At 36.6% G+C, this 15,091-nt stretch overlaps 1 pseudogene; it reads right to left on the bottom strand.

Moving 5' to 3' along the window:
• Positions 1-1,504: 1,504 nt before the first annotated feature.
• LOC148193501 (uncharacterized) lies at positions 1,505-4,681 on the bottom strand (annotated as a pseudogene).
• Between the last annotated feature and the right edge of the window lie 10,410 nt (positions 4,682-15,091).

Genomic DNA, 15,091 nt, shown 5'->3' with positions numbered 1-15,091 from the left:
ACAGAGTTATGTGTAATGCATCAATTTATAGTTTTCCTCATGACAGACGCAAAACAATCGATTACGTTAGTAATGTAATTGGTTACATTAGTTAGCACTCTCATTGCTCCCCTTGTCAACAATCTCACTCATTTTGGATGATGCACAACCATGATGTATAAAACAACCATGATGTACAATGCACAATCAAAAATTTTTTTTCAAACAGATATAAATACACTAGTGCAGAAAAGGCTTTAGACGTCCGTTCTTTTGGCCTTTTGACGTCCGACCTTCCCCCGACGTCTTTGTGAGTGACGTTACTCAGACGTCGGTGGGTCCACATCGAGCGTCTATATAGATGTCCGATGTGTCAGGCCCGACGCCTATCCAGACATCCGGTGTACACGGACGGACGTCCATATAGACGTCCCACATGCCCGTCTGATGTCCACATAGACGTCCGTCTCCTCCCTCCCCCGACGTCTACACAGACGTCCGAGGTGTATACCCCCGATGTCCACCTGCCTGAATTGTTTTGTGGTAGGGCTGGGGTTGGACATCCGTTTGTGCATTGCCGGAGGTCTATAGACGTCCGACAATGCATTAACCGACGTCTACTGGGCGTATTTTTTTAAAAAAACAATTTATTTTTGCAATAAAACCACACTTCAAAAGCAGAAATTTGTCCCAGAACAATTTTGCAACAATATATATATGCGTTTGATATAAACAAAGTTCTACTTAATGTAAAATATAATCCACTACCAAAACTATCAAGATAAAACTTAAACTAAAACTAAGCAATGTTCAACAACAAATAAAACTATTCCTAACTCCATCTTTGCAGAAGATAAGCGGTCCACTCCTGCCTTATCTGCCTAATGGTGTCCTCTGGTATAGGAGATGTACTCTTGAAGCGCTGCAAAATTCAAGAAAGATTCATTATGGTTTCATATATATGTTTGAAGATGAATTTGATTTGTAATGTATTCAAGGTATACATCATTACCTCATTCCAGTCATCTGTAATGACAACTCGAATGATGGTCTTAATCCAACACATCACATAGAAGCCACATTCCCATGAATCTAGCTGCTGGTTACACTAAAATGACAAACTAAATAGTTAAGAATTTAGATAATTCTTAACAAATTGCATGAAGTATAAACATACCTGAATATCTTGCCATAAGAGGTTCTTGTCGACCTCTGGGACGTCATCCCAACATGCATGAAGGATAGAGACATGACTTTTTGCTAACTTACCCAGATAACTCCTAAACCTATCAGCATTTGGCCCTGATGGATGACCTGATCTGGGGTCGATGTCAACATGTCTCCTCTGACCATCCACTCGTCCGGATGTCACATCTGCCACTCGGGTGACGCCTCGTCCACGTCTAGTCTTTCCCGATCCTGAGTCTGAGGCCGACATACCTGAAAAATTATACAAGGTTAGTAATAATTCAATTAAAGGTGTGATGATACATATCAAGTCAATAAAAAACAAAGTATCAACCTATTAATTAATTGTTTTTTCCCAAATGCCTTCGTTGTGATCACTACGAATTGCCTGCATGACATCGGCAACGTCATCAACTGGGTCTTCAGTGGGTCTAGATGCAACAGATGTTGTCTCAAGTATTTCAAGAGAATCGTCATCATCATGTCCATGCATGTTTTTTCCTTCTAAAACCACTGACCATTTTTTATTCGCTGGATCATTTACGTAGAATATTTGTCTTGCTTGACTAGCCATGATAAATGGTTCATCAGTGTAATTCATCTTGTTCAAGTCTACCAATGTGAAACCAAGGTCATCTGTCATGACACCAGAATTTATATCAACCCATTTACACTTGAAAACTGGGACTCTAAAAGTGACGTAATCAACTTCCCATATTTCTTGTATTATTCCAAAATAACTGATGGATGCTGTGATTGGATTTTTGTCTTTAGAACTAGCAAAGTGCACAGCCTCAGCTTGTAGTGTGACGCCACTATTTTGAACTCTGCTTTTGTCATCTTCTACCTTTGTCTAAAAAGAAATATTGTTTATATAGTACCCACCATATGTAATGACATCTGTGTTCGGCCCACGAGATAACCTCAATAAAGTTTTAGAAACATGTGGAGTTGCACAAATCTTTTTCTTAAACCATTGCAAGAAGGTTTTCACATGTTCATTAAGATGCCATTTTTCACTCATTTTTGGGTTTGCTGCCTTTATTTCATTAACGTGGTCAGAAATGTAAGGAATCACATCAACAGTGTTGTTTAAGACGTACAAATGAGCTTGGTCAATTTCTTTTCTACTAACACTTTGAATTCTCACACCTCGAACACCCTTACCTTCACATTTTCCTTCATGTCTGCTCTTGAGAAGACCCACTGGTTCACAAGATGGCATATAACTTGAACAAAATTCAATGGCTTCTTCTGCAACGTATCGCTCTATGATTGAAGCTTCTGGTCTATACTGATTCTTGACATATCCCTTTAAGATTTTCATGTATCTTTCAACTGGGTACATCCACCTTAAGAAGACCGGCCCACATATTCGAATTTCTCTGACTAGATGAACAATCAAATGTACCATGATGTCAAAAAAGGAAGGTGGAAAATACATCTCCAATTGACATAGTAGTCTTATTCCCTCATTTTCCAATTCATCTAAACCTCGAGGGTCAACAACTTTCTTGCAAATGGCATTAAAGAAAAAACTCAGACGTGTCAGAATACCCCTAACAGAAGGAGGTAATATGCCTCGGATAACAACAAGTAACAATTGTTGCATCAATACATGACAATCGTGGGACTTTAAACCAACTAGCTTTAAGTCTTGCATAGACACAAGGTTACTAATATTTGAAGAATAACCTTGCGGAACCTTCACACTTCTTAAACAGTTACAAAAACTTTGTTTTTCTTTTCTGGAAAGTGTGTGACAGGCTGGGGGCAGATAGGTGCGTCTTCCTATTATCTGTGGATGTAACTCAGATCGGATTCCCATGTCAGCCAAATCTTGTCTTGCTTTTATTTCGTCTTTTCTCTTCCCTTTGACGTTTAATAAAGTTCCGATAACACTGTCACAAACATTTTTTTCAACGTGCATCACATCAATACAATGTCTAACATAAAGTTCACACCAATATGGAAGCTTAAAAAATATTGATCATTTCTTCCAAATGTTCTTTGCAGAGGTACTTTTATGATGTTTTCCAAACATAGTTTCAATGTTTTTGACTTCGTTGTACACCTCTTCACCATTCCGGGGTCTGCACACAACCTCATCCTCAACACTTCCATTAAATGCTTTTTTCAATCTACGATAAGGATGATTACGAGGAAGAAATTTTCGATGTCTTGTATATACCGTCTTCTGACCATGCTTCAACTGAAGGTAACTAGTGTTTTCTTCACATATGGGACATGCAAAATGACCTTTAACACTATAACTGCTCAAGTTTCCATACGCTGGGAAATCATTTATAGTGCAAAACAACATTGCACGCAAACGGAACTGTTCCTGAACATGTGAATCAAACACGTCGACCCCTTCTTCCCACAACAATTTCAAATCATCAATTAAAGGTGCTAAGTAAACATCAATGTCATTTCCAGGTTGTCTAGGACTCGATATCATCATGGACAACATGACATATTTTCCTTTCATGCACAACAAAGGAGAAAGATTGTAAATCATCAACATAACTGGCCACGAACTGTGTTTGCTACTTAAGTTTCCATAAGGATTCATACCATCAGTTGCAAGTGCAAGCCTTAAGTTTCTTGGATCTGCACCAAATTCAGGGAATTTGTCATCAATCTTTTTCCATTGTGGTGAATCAGCAGGGTGTCGAAGAAGATTATCGCACTTTCTTTCGTCAGAGTGCCATTTAAGGTTCTTTGCATCTTCTTTAACAGAGAACATACGTTTGAACCTAGGTATTATAGGCAAATACCACATGACCTTAGCAGGTGCACCATCATTACCTTCGTTACCAGTGACTTTGTCAGATTTCTTTTTAAAACGGGATAAACCACATGTTGGACAATACTTTAGCGAAGCAAACTCCTTTGTGTACAAAACACAATCATTAGGACAAGCATGTATCTTTTGATATTCAAGACCCATTGGACATAAAAAAATTTTGGCCTCGTAATTACGAATAGGTAGAGTATTGTTTTCTGGAAGCATCTCCTTCAACAACTCCAACAACTCGGTGAAACTTTTATCGGTCCATCCATTCCTTGCTTTTAAACTAAACAACTTTAAAGTTGAAGACAAACGTGTAAAGTTCGAGCATCCTGGGAACAACGGTTGCTCTGAATCATTAATAAGAGAATCATACAAATTAACTCTTCCAAAATTATCTTCACCGACATCACGTATCGTGTCCTCTAAATGGTCACTCATCCATTCTTCCACATAATCTGTTCCTCGTGACATGGTAGGTTGGTCCAATACTTCTCCATGCCGAGTCCAAACGGTATAAGTCCTCATTATGCCGTACATGAATAGATGGTCATGATTATTGCCTAAGTCTTGCCGTGTTTGATTAAGACAACGAACACAAGGACAAAAATATGTCCCGTTGACAGACTTAGCATTTTGTTCAACATATTGCAAGAACTTCGAAACACCCTTATCATATTCTTCACTGATGCGACGTTCATTCATCCAGCTTCGATCCATACTATGTTCGTAAAATCATCAGTTGAAGTTTTTTGACTCTCACAAGGTTAGGCCCTACCCATTCAAAAAAATTAATTTTCATAATTTGCTCAGACACGTGCATTGAAGTCTACATCATAAAATTGATAAGATTTCAGCATCATTTCGCATTGGTCTCCGAAATACACGAAATGAGAGTAGTCAACAATGACCACAATCAAATATGCATCCGGAGAACAACACAAATACTGAACCGAAATTTTATCAATCTTATCCATAAACTCTAATTAACATGTTATTGCAAATTATGAAAATTAATTTTCTCAAACTGTCCAATCGGACAATTCAAATTTAACACAAACGATTAAAAGATTAATCGTTTGTGTTAAATTTCAAACGGGAACTAAGTGTCTCTCAAGGATTTGATACTTATAATAACACAACTAATACATGCATATTCAAAAGCCAATAACACATGCATACCTTAGAGTAAAAAACATGCATACACAAAACCCAATTACATGCATACAAAAATTTATCAACGAACAAGCTAACCTGAAAAGTAGATTCCAAATGAAAGGGAGGGAAATCGAGGAGGGAACGACCTAAAACATAGCCCAAAAACATCAAAGAAGCCGCCCAAGAATAAGCAAGAGACTGCACCAAAACGCACCGAAAACGATTTTTAATCGGTTCAAATCAAAGATATTTCATCACAGAGCAATGTAATCAGATTGAAAGTAAATTTAAACGGTCCAAAAGAGAGAAAACGCACCTGGAAAAGCAATGGCGCAGATAGAGCTCGCGGGGAAGATGATGAACAGTGAGCGCAACTGCTCGCGGGTTCGCGATTTAGTATTAATACTCTTAGACGTCCGGCACTCTGGGGCCCCGACGTCTATAATATTATAGACGTCCGGGCCATCACTAATATGACGTCTTTGGGGATTTAAAATTGATATTTGCGGGGGGTTTTAGATGTCCGTGGAAGGGGCCCGGATGTCTATAATATTATAGACGTCCGTGGGAGGGGCACGGACGTCTAAGAGGCTGAAACAAATGAACGCTTCAACTCCCCTGTCAGCACATTAAACGTCCGTTGGAGAGGGGGACGGACGTCTATAATATTATAGACGTCCGGGCCCCTCCCCAACGGACGTTTAACGGGCTGAAGACAATTAATTCTTCAACCACCCTGTCAGCACCCTAAACGTCCGATATGGGGGGCCGAACGTCTATAATATTTTAGACGTCCGTCCCCCTCCCCGATGGACGTTTAGTGGGCTGATAGGGGAGTTGAAGAATTAATTGTCTTTAGCCTGTTAAACGTCCGTTGGGGAGGGGCCCGGACGTCTATAATATTATAGATGTCCGTCCCCCTCCCCAACAGACGTTTAAGGGGCTGAAGACAATTAATTCTTCAACCACCCTAGCAGCACCCTAAACGTCCGATATGGGGGCCGGACGTCTAAAATATTATAGACGTCCGTCCCCCTCCCCAACGGACGTTTAGTGGGCTGACAGGGGAGTTGAAGTGTTCATTTGTTCAGCCTCTTAGACGTTTGTGCCCCTCCCACGGACGTCTATAATATTATAGACGTCCGTCCCCCCCCCCCCCCCCCCACCCCCCACAATGGACGTCTAGAGTTTCACTTATTTACGAATATTGCACCGGTCAATTATTTACGTTGGGGCTTTTGTGGATGGACGTCTATGGGCGGACGTTAAAAGCCAATTATACACTAGTGATAGACACATAGTCACATATATATGTCATCCAAATTCAACTATCTCTCCCCCTTTTGGACATTAGAAAAAAAGGAATAAGTATAAATGTATATTTGAAGCTAAGAAATAGTGAATCAAACAGAGATACATCAACAAATTTAAAAAATAATGTCAAAAATAATGCTCTCTTTGTCAATAATCTATAATTCAAATTATTTCAATATCTCCCTTTTTGCATGTGAACAATTATGTATCAAATTATGAAGCTCCACCTTTCACTGTGCAATATTTTTAAAATATTTCAAACACACAGTTCAATATCAGAGCAACATGATAGAGATATATCAGAGCATATATCACTGAAATAGTTTCAAGCAATTATCAAATGATATGAAAAAAATCAGAATAATGTTATCATTAATGATTGAAGCCAATACAATTAAGTGTGATCATTAATGTTGATAGGGGGAGCAATATGAGTGTTGAACCCAATCCCTGATGTGTTTGTTTTTTATGATGACAACACATTGATAGTAACAACATATATATGTTGTCCTGGCACAATAGAAATGTATTTCTGTGTGATGAAATACATATGTGGATATGTAAATGCATATTGTTGATTAATGCATATGTTGACATATTATTGGTTATGCATACTACTGATCATAATGTGTTTATATCTTTGTATGCATACTGTATGTTTTTATGTGATGAAAACCACAAGCACAAAATCAAATCTGCATGACATAATCGATTAAAGTATTGTTGTAATCAATTAAGATCATCACACAACTTAAGTTTTAAACTGTGGCAAAACAACAAGTTTGAATCGATTACATTAAGTGTTAATCCATTAAAACTCATGTCTTTGCATACATCATTCTTAAATGTGTTGTGATGAGATTTTGAAGAGAAAAAGTTTTCAAAATCTGGTTAAGTGTTAACATTAATCGATTACACATGTCATGTAATCAATTAAGTTTGTTATTTTTTGAAAATTGTTTTTAGCTTAGTCATAAAAGTTATAACAGTCATATTTTTAAATATGTTTCACTAGCATTAAATGCAAATCGATTACATTAATTGTGTATTCAATTGAGAGTTGTGTTAATTGTAATTCTGTTACATATGATTTTAATGTAACCAATTACATTACTAATTTAATCGATTATTTTGTGTCTGATATGATGAAAACTATAAATTGATGCATTACTTGTAATTATGTAAGTTTTGATCATTGTACATTTTCATATCTGACATCTTTGATCTAAGAAAGTTTTACAGATTACTTAGACGCTCCAAGAATCAAGAATTGAAGAATTTGAAGAAACTTGAATGATTCTTGAGAGGAACTTTGTGGACGTGACTGGATGATCTTATCCGCACTATTGAGGTGTATCTGCTTTGATCAGAAAAGGATTCTTTAATCGTTGATTGTGTTATTTCCCTGTTCGTGCGTGACAAGAAGAAGAGTGAGGAGCTCTTAGACTTTGAGAGGTGTTTCTCAAAGGGATTCTGCATCAAGAACGTGTGGTTATGTGTGTGTAGGTGGTTTCTTTCTATATTTGATTGTGAGTGGAGAGGTGTCTACATTGTGAGAGTATGTTCACTGTAAAACCTTTGGTGTAAATCTCAAATCATTATAGTGAAATGTCCTTCAATCTAAGGTTGATTGGAAGGGTGATTAGATGTAGGCATTGAGGCCGAACCAGGATAAAAACCTTGTGTTTGTTCTTCTTTCCCTATCTCTTTTACTTTGAATTGCATACGTGCTTTACTTACACTATAGGAGAGTTTCAAGATCATTCTAACTTTGCAAAAAGATTTCAAAAGCATTTGTTTTTAGTAATCACCAATTTACCCCACTCTTGGTGTTGAGAGACAAGGCTCTTTTTTTCTAACAATTGGCACCAGAGCTAGTTTTCAAAAGTTTCTTGAAAAACAAATTGATTACTCTTTCTGTATAATTGATTATCTGATCCTGATGGCCTCTGTTTCTTCAATATTGAGGAAGAGTGAATTTGAGTATGATTGTGTGCATGTTACTTGTAATGATAAATGCATTTTTGTTACTAACGATTTTTATGAGTCTTTTAAAACATGAATATTTCAAAAATCCTTCTAGGAGAGAAAAAATGGCATCAACATTCTGGAAACTAAAGAAAAGGAAGCAAATTTGCTGACAGAAAAATTCACCAGGTTCTTGAACATAAAGAAGATAAATACAAATGTCAAAGATGATCAGAAGATCAGCAAGGACCAAGGTTTGCAGGATAATGATCTTAGTGTGATGGCAAAGTCAAATGCAACCACAACTAGTTCACACAAGTTCACAAGTCTCTCTCATAAGACAAGCGGTCATGTCATTTATGGTGACAATAATAAGGGTAAAATCAATGGAATTGGTAAAATCCAAACACCCTCTTCTTATGTTATTGAGAGGGTGTTACTTGTTGAAGGGCTAAACCATAATCTATTTAGTATAAGTCCTCTATGATAAAAGGCTAAAAATAATCTTTGAACCTAATCATTGTCTTATAAGTAATGGTTTTACAAATAAACTTTTTCTAATTGGAAAGAGGTACAATAACATCTACATTATTGATTTTAGAAAAACCTGATTTAAATATGTCGTTTGCTTATTGTCTAAATAGGATTATATTATTAAACTTTATTATTGTAATAGTCATTTATTATAAAATTACAATTTGAGTATATATATATATATATATATATATATATTATAATATATATTGTTTTTAAATATCAATATGACTTATTAGCTTAGTTGGTTAGAGTGTCGTGCTGTATATTTGAAAATTTTAATATTTGATTGAAATAATATAGATTTTATATCAACTAAAATTGCGATTACAAAAAATTTTATTTTGTGTGACTTTATAAACTATCTTATAAGTAAAAATAGTATCAATTATATGATTAATTTTATTTTAAGAAATATTATTCAAAAAATTATAATGTCCTAACAATTAAATAATGACTATTAGATAGTACGTACGATTATATATGTATTTAATTATTTTTTTTACTGTATTCAAATGACTTTTAAAAGTAGAAAGTTATATATATATATATATATATATATATATATATATATATATATATATATATATATATATATACTACTGCATTACGAGGATATGGTACCGGTTGGTTTTGTTTATACGCACCGGTTTTACAACCGAAGCATATTCAGACGAGGTAATAAGACATTGGTTTTATGCCTCGGTCATGAACCGAGTCAGAAAAAAATGGATTATGCCTCGGTTTTTAGGTAACCGAGGCGGTATCTTGTTTTTTTTTTAATTTATTCATTGTGAAATGATCTTCTAACGTTCCCAAAGCTAATAAACAGTCATCCCTTACGCATCATCTCTTCACTGTCAACCAACCAATAAACTTGTTTCAGTAAGAACAACAACACAGAAAGCATACAAATAACTCAAGGCTTCATTTTGGGGGTTCATAGCATAGTAAGAACTCAGCATTTCAGTAAGAACAACAACACACATATAAATGAAGTCAAACATAATATCACACACACACACACACAGAAGTTTCAAGAAGATTATAGGCCTTCGCCGCAGACACTGATTCGGAGGCCGTCGGGGGACCACTAAAGGTGGTCGATGCGGCCGGAGGCGTTGGTGGAGAAACGCACGATGGTGGCCGGAGGCGTCAGCGAAGGCGACCGACTCGCCGTTGGTGGAGAAACGCGCGATGGTGGCCGGAGGCTCACGATGACCACAAATCTGGCATTGGAGGCTCACGATGACCACATATCTGGCCTCCATGCGCGCTGCGAGTCCGACGGCGGGCGGAGGGATTGCGGTTCGGCAGGTGGTGGTGAGGATTCCGGCGAGGGTTCTAGCGGCGGGGATTTGGGCTTGACAGGGTAGGAAACTGGTTGGATGATGATGGGTTGGGAGGGTCTGGCGGGAGGGTTTGAGTAAGAATCGGAGGAAGAGCAGAGAGAACTGGAGTCGCGGTGAGAACTGGAGGCACCGGTGTCAGTTGTCGGAGGAATAAGCGACGGCAGCGAGAGAACTGGAGGCACCGTGGAGTCCAGAAGCACCGGCGGAGGGAGGCAGACATCATCTTGATGGCTCGACGGAGAGGCAAAGATGAGAGAGGCGTGCGAGAGAAAATCCTGCGAGAGAGAAAGATAAAAGCCTTTTTAGATTTTTCAGATTTAACCTAAGGGGCAACCCATTATGCTTGGGTTGGGCCTGTACCCGAAGCAGTAACGCATATTATGCCTCGGTTCTGAGTTGAACCGAGGTAATAACGCTTTGTCAGAAAAAAAAAGTGGTGAAATGACATGACTTTTATGCTTTGGTTGTCCTTTTACCCGAGACAGTAACATACATAGGCACCGGTTCAAAAATAACCGAGACATATAATCACTCAGTATTTACAAAATTGCCACCGCGCTTTTATACGCTTCGGTTTCAGTAAAACCGAGGCGTATATAACGCGTCAAAATTGCCACCACGCTTTTTTTTACTAGTGATATATATATATATATATATATATATATATATATATATATATATGTATGTATGTATATATATATATATATATATGTATGTATATATATATACATATATATGTATGTATATATATATACATATATATACTCTTCAAGATTTTAAAATAATTTAAATTATACAATTATATTAAAATAGTATAGTGTAAAAAATATTTAATTATCCAAAATTATGCATCATCTTCATATAAACATAATCAACATTTATAAGATATAACTTAACAAATTATATTAATAGCCAAGAATGAGTTGAATATTTATATGACTAAGTGTATATATAATATTGACTAGTATTTATTAGGCTTAATACCATTATTAGTCCCAATTTTTGTTAGTTTTGTTCGAAATGGTCTTAACGTTTTTTTGTTCAATATAGTTTTAAAAATCGTAATTTGTGTTCAATTTAGTTATTTTTACAAACGCCGTTTAAATCGATAACGACCAAATGTCCAAATATCTAATCATAGAGTTAAATATCATTTATTGGCTGACGTGGAGTCCTTAAGGTGTAGTGAGGTGGATTCTGAATCACATGCCATTTATTTAATGAAACCCTTCACACTTTTATGAGGGTGAATTCTCAAATTAGGATGTTTACTTTTGTTCTGTGAAAGCCATAGTGACGTTGGAGGTTAACCAATCTTCTTCCCAATCTTGTTGGTTGATAAGCCATGTTTTTATTCCTAATCTTGTTCTTCTTGTTGCAATAGCATGGGGCACCGAAGTTGTCATTCTTCACATGGTGGTGGTTCAATGTGCCAGGGATAATCCCCGTTTGCAATTGTGGTGAGATGGCAATAGTAAAAATGGCTAGAACTTCAAAGAATGCTGGAAGATATTTTTGGGTTGTCGTAACTACAAGGTCATCTGAATAAAAGTATTTTTACTTAAACCCTATTTTCTTTATGTTTTAGTAATTAACATTGTGTTTCAAATTTTTGTTGTTGATGAATAATAGAGTGGAGCTGGTAATGTGATGTGTTGCAACTATTTCAAGTGGTGCAATGAAGAAAATGTTGATGAAAGGGATGTTATTATTGGGAGGCAAAGGAGGAAGATCTATGATATGGAAAACACAGTCAAAGCTTTAAAGAAAAGGACCCAATTATTAGTAGTAGTGGTTGGTGTTATTAGTGTAGTGAACATACTTATGTTGTGTGTGTTTTCGTTCAAGTGTTCATGTATTTTAAGTGGCCCTAATTTGGTTGAATTTAGTGTTTTTAGGGCAATGGAGTTGGACTTTTGTAATGTTAAGGTTGTGCCTTTGTGTTTTGTAATGAATGAAGGAATGCAATTTGTATTAGTAAGTAATTGTTCAATGTAGTCCCCATTTCTGTTAATTATTTGCAAATGTGGTCCCTATGATGATGACTGATGTGTTCATAAAACGAAATTGCTAAAACGCAAAATCAAAATAACAATATCTTTGCAATTGTATAAATCAAAAAAACAATATCTTTGCATAAATAGAACTGAGGTCATGGTTACATGTAAGTATTTAATTGAAACATCAAAACATGATAATGGTTTCTTAATTAGTAAAGTACATCAAAACATATCCAGTGCCTAATGGAAGGCATTTCCAAATGTTTAGCACATAAGTGACCAATTCGAACAAAACAAAAGTACATCAAGATTATAACATTATAAACGACATGGTCTCCTAATTGGTAATTTGTCCCTTCTGATTTGCTGAGTTGGTTCTTCTATGGATTCTTGTGTTGGTTGGGGTGGTGCTTTAGATGGTTGTGTCATTTCCTCACTTGGTGGTTGGGGTGGTGCTCGAGAAGCCTCTGGTAGGTCTCCTTCATCTTGAGGACGTAACGGGAAATTATTTTTGTTATGCCCAAGATAACGACAAATGCTACATTTCTTGCGGTGGCCACCTTTGGTCATCTGGGTGTCATCCCTCCTTAGCTCCCATTGCTCCAACCTTCTTTTTTTCTTTGGTCTGCTAGGTAATTTTCTCTTAAGTGGTGGGAGGATGTCTGGGAAGAACGTACTTTCCCATAAAAGGTGGCCATTGACTTAAAATATGATGGAGGCATATGTTTCATCATACGTGGACCGTCTGAAGCAAATGGGTACAAACTATTCTGGATCTAAATTTAAGAACTTCATGGCTGCAATTGCATGGCAGCAAGGGATCCCACTAATAAGCCATTTTCTGCACGTACAGTCTTGACTGTCCAGGTTGACTGCAAACTTGTTTGTAATGTTTGCAAAATGCCTAACTTGAAACATTTTTTCTGCAGACCAACTGCCATGAAGTAAAAGATGAATACAAGTTAAAATATAAGTGATCAATAACACCATTTTAATCAGAGACCAACTTCCATCAACTAATAGTGGGAAAGGAAATGCATACCTAGGGATCCAATTTGTTGATAAATTGGATTCTTTTGTAAGTCTCTTTCGATAAATTTTTGTACATCAAATTCACTAGTGTCAAGGTTAGAGCAACTTACGTGGCTTGCAGTGTCATCCACATTAGCTGTCAAACATAAGTTTGCTTCTTCAACAGAATCACTTGAACTACTTGAGTCATTATCAACCCAAGCAATGTGGACCTTCTTCTTTTTGTGAATTTTATTTTCTTTTCTATCTTTACTTCTTTTGTTGCTTGAACAATAAGCTTTCACATGGCCTCTTTCACCACATCCATAACATTTGAAGCTTAAAGAGGAACCTTGATAATCCTTCTTTTCCTTCAAGATTTTGCTTTCAGATGATTTATCGTTGGCCATCAAGCATAGATTTTCTTGCTCATTAGAATCGCTTGAGCTTGAGGAGTTTGATGTAGAGCATGAGTTCGAACAAGTCAACTTAGCCACATTCGATACTTCATCATGAGTGACTCTTAAAAATTTCCACATTTTCATAGCACTTTTATAAACAGATACTTTGAAAAAATCATCAAGGGTTAGTGCAGATAAAATTATATTCCTAGCCCTAATATCAAATTGGGCTCTTCTATTTTCCTCAACAGTCCAATTGAAATATGATTTTTCTACTTCCACACCATCAACTGTATTTTTAGGAATATATGGACCATTTTGTACGGCTTCCCAGATGCCTCTGTCAATTGACTCTAAAAATATTTGCATTCTTATTTTCCAAAACGCATAATTTTCCCCCGTAAACAAAGGAGGTCTATCAATAGAAGCACCCTCAGCATAAACTTAGTTATGACCGCCCATTTTCGAAAAATTTAAAAAACTATCAAAGCAAGCTCTGATACCAATTGTCGGAACAATTGGTACCGTTATAGAGTCGCACAGCGGAATAAAATATAGATATCGAAAAGCGTGTAACGATCACAACACAAGTTAAAATAGTCGATTTCAAAATTTGATTTTCTTAGCAAACTTTTATCGAACAGTTGATGTGCTAAGAGTTTAGGGATTAAGAAAATCAACAGAGACTTTTTATCCTGGTTCGAATCAAAAGATTCTACGTCAAGTCGTTAATCACTATAAATAGTGATTAACCTTTTTCACTAAAAATATAGTTGTACAGATTACAAGATAATGAAATGAGCAAAGAATAGAAAACACCTTCATTCGACAAACGAACCAAAAGAGTGCAACAAGTACCTTCCTTCGACAAACGAACCGGAAGAGCTTCCTTCGACGCACGAACCGGAAGCAACAACTCTGCCAACTTGAAGAGAACCGCTCTGACCTTTGACACACAAAGCGCGAGCTTCTCCTATTCACAAGACCAGGCAAGAGCACTCTATCACTTTGAGAACTTCCTCAGACAAACTGTATTCTCAAAATCGCATAGATCCTTTTCACTCACAGAGAGCTTCCCTTAGGCACAAAGCTCGAATACTCTCAATTGAAAAGTTCTTTCTAAGAGCTGTGAAGACCTCTATTTATAAGCCTAGTTTCGTGCAGGGTCAAAAATTGAAAAAGATATCTCCCAACTACCACTGATAATCGATTATCATAAGTGATAATCGATTAGTTGTGTCCGTTATGGGGTTTTCAAAATGGTGATAATCAATTATCCTGAGCAATAATCGATTATTCCAGAGACTTGGACAAAATTAAATGAAACAGTGATAATCGATTATTCTATGTAATAATTGATTATTTGCGCAAGCAACTCTCTTCTAAACTGGC

The sequence above is a fragment of the Vigna umbellata genome, chromosome 9 (assembly GCF_029865625.1).
Source record: "Vigna umbellata cultivar VRB3 chromosome 9, Vumbellata_1.0, whole genome shotgun sequence".
Taxonomy (NCBI): Eukaryota; Viridiplantae; Streptophyta; class Magnoliopsida; order Fabales; family Fabaceae; genus Vigna; species Vigna umbellata.
The sequence above is the reverse complement of the archived record's forward strand: the minus strand, read 5'-3'. Positions and strand labels throughout refer to the sequence as shown.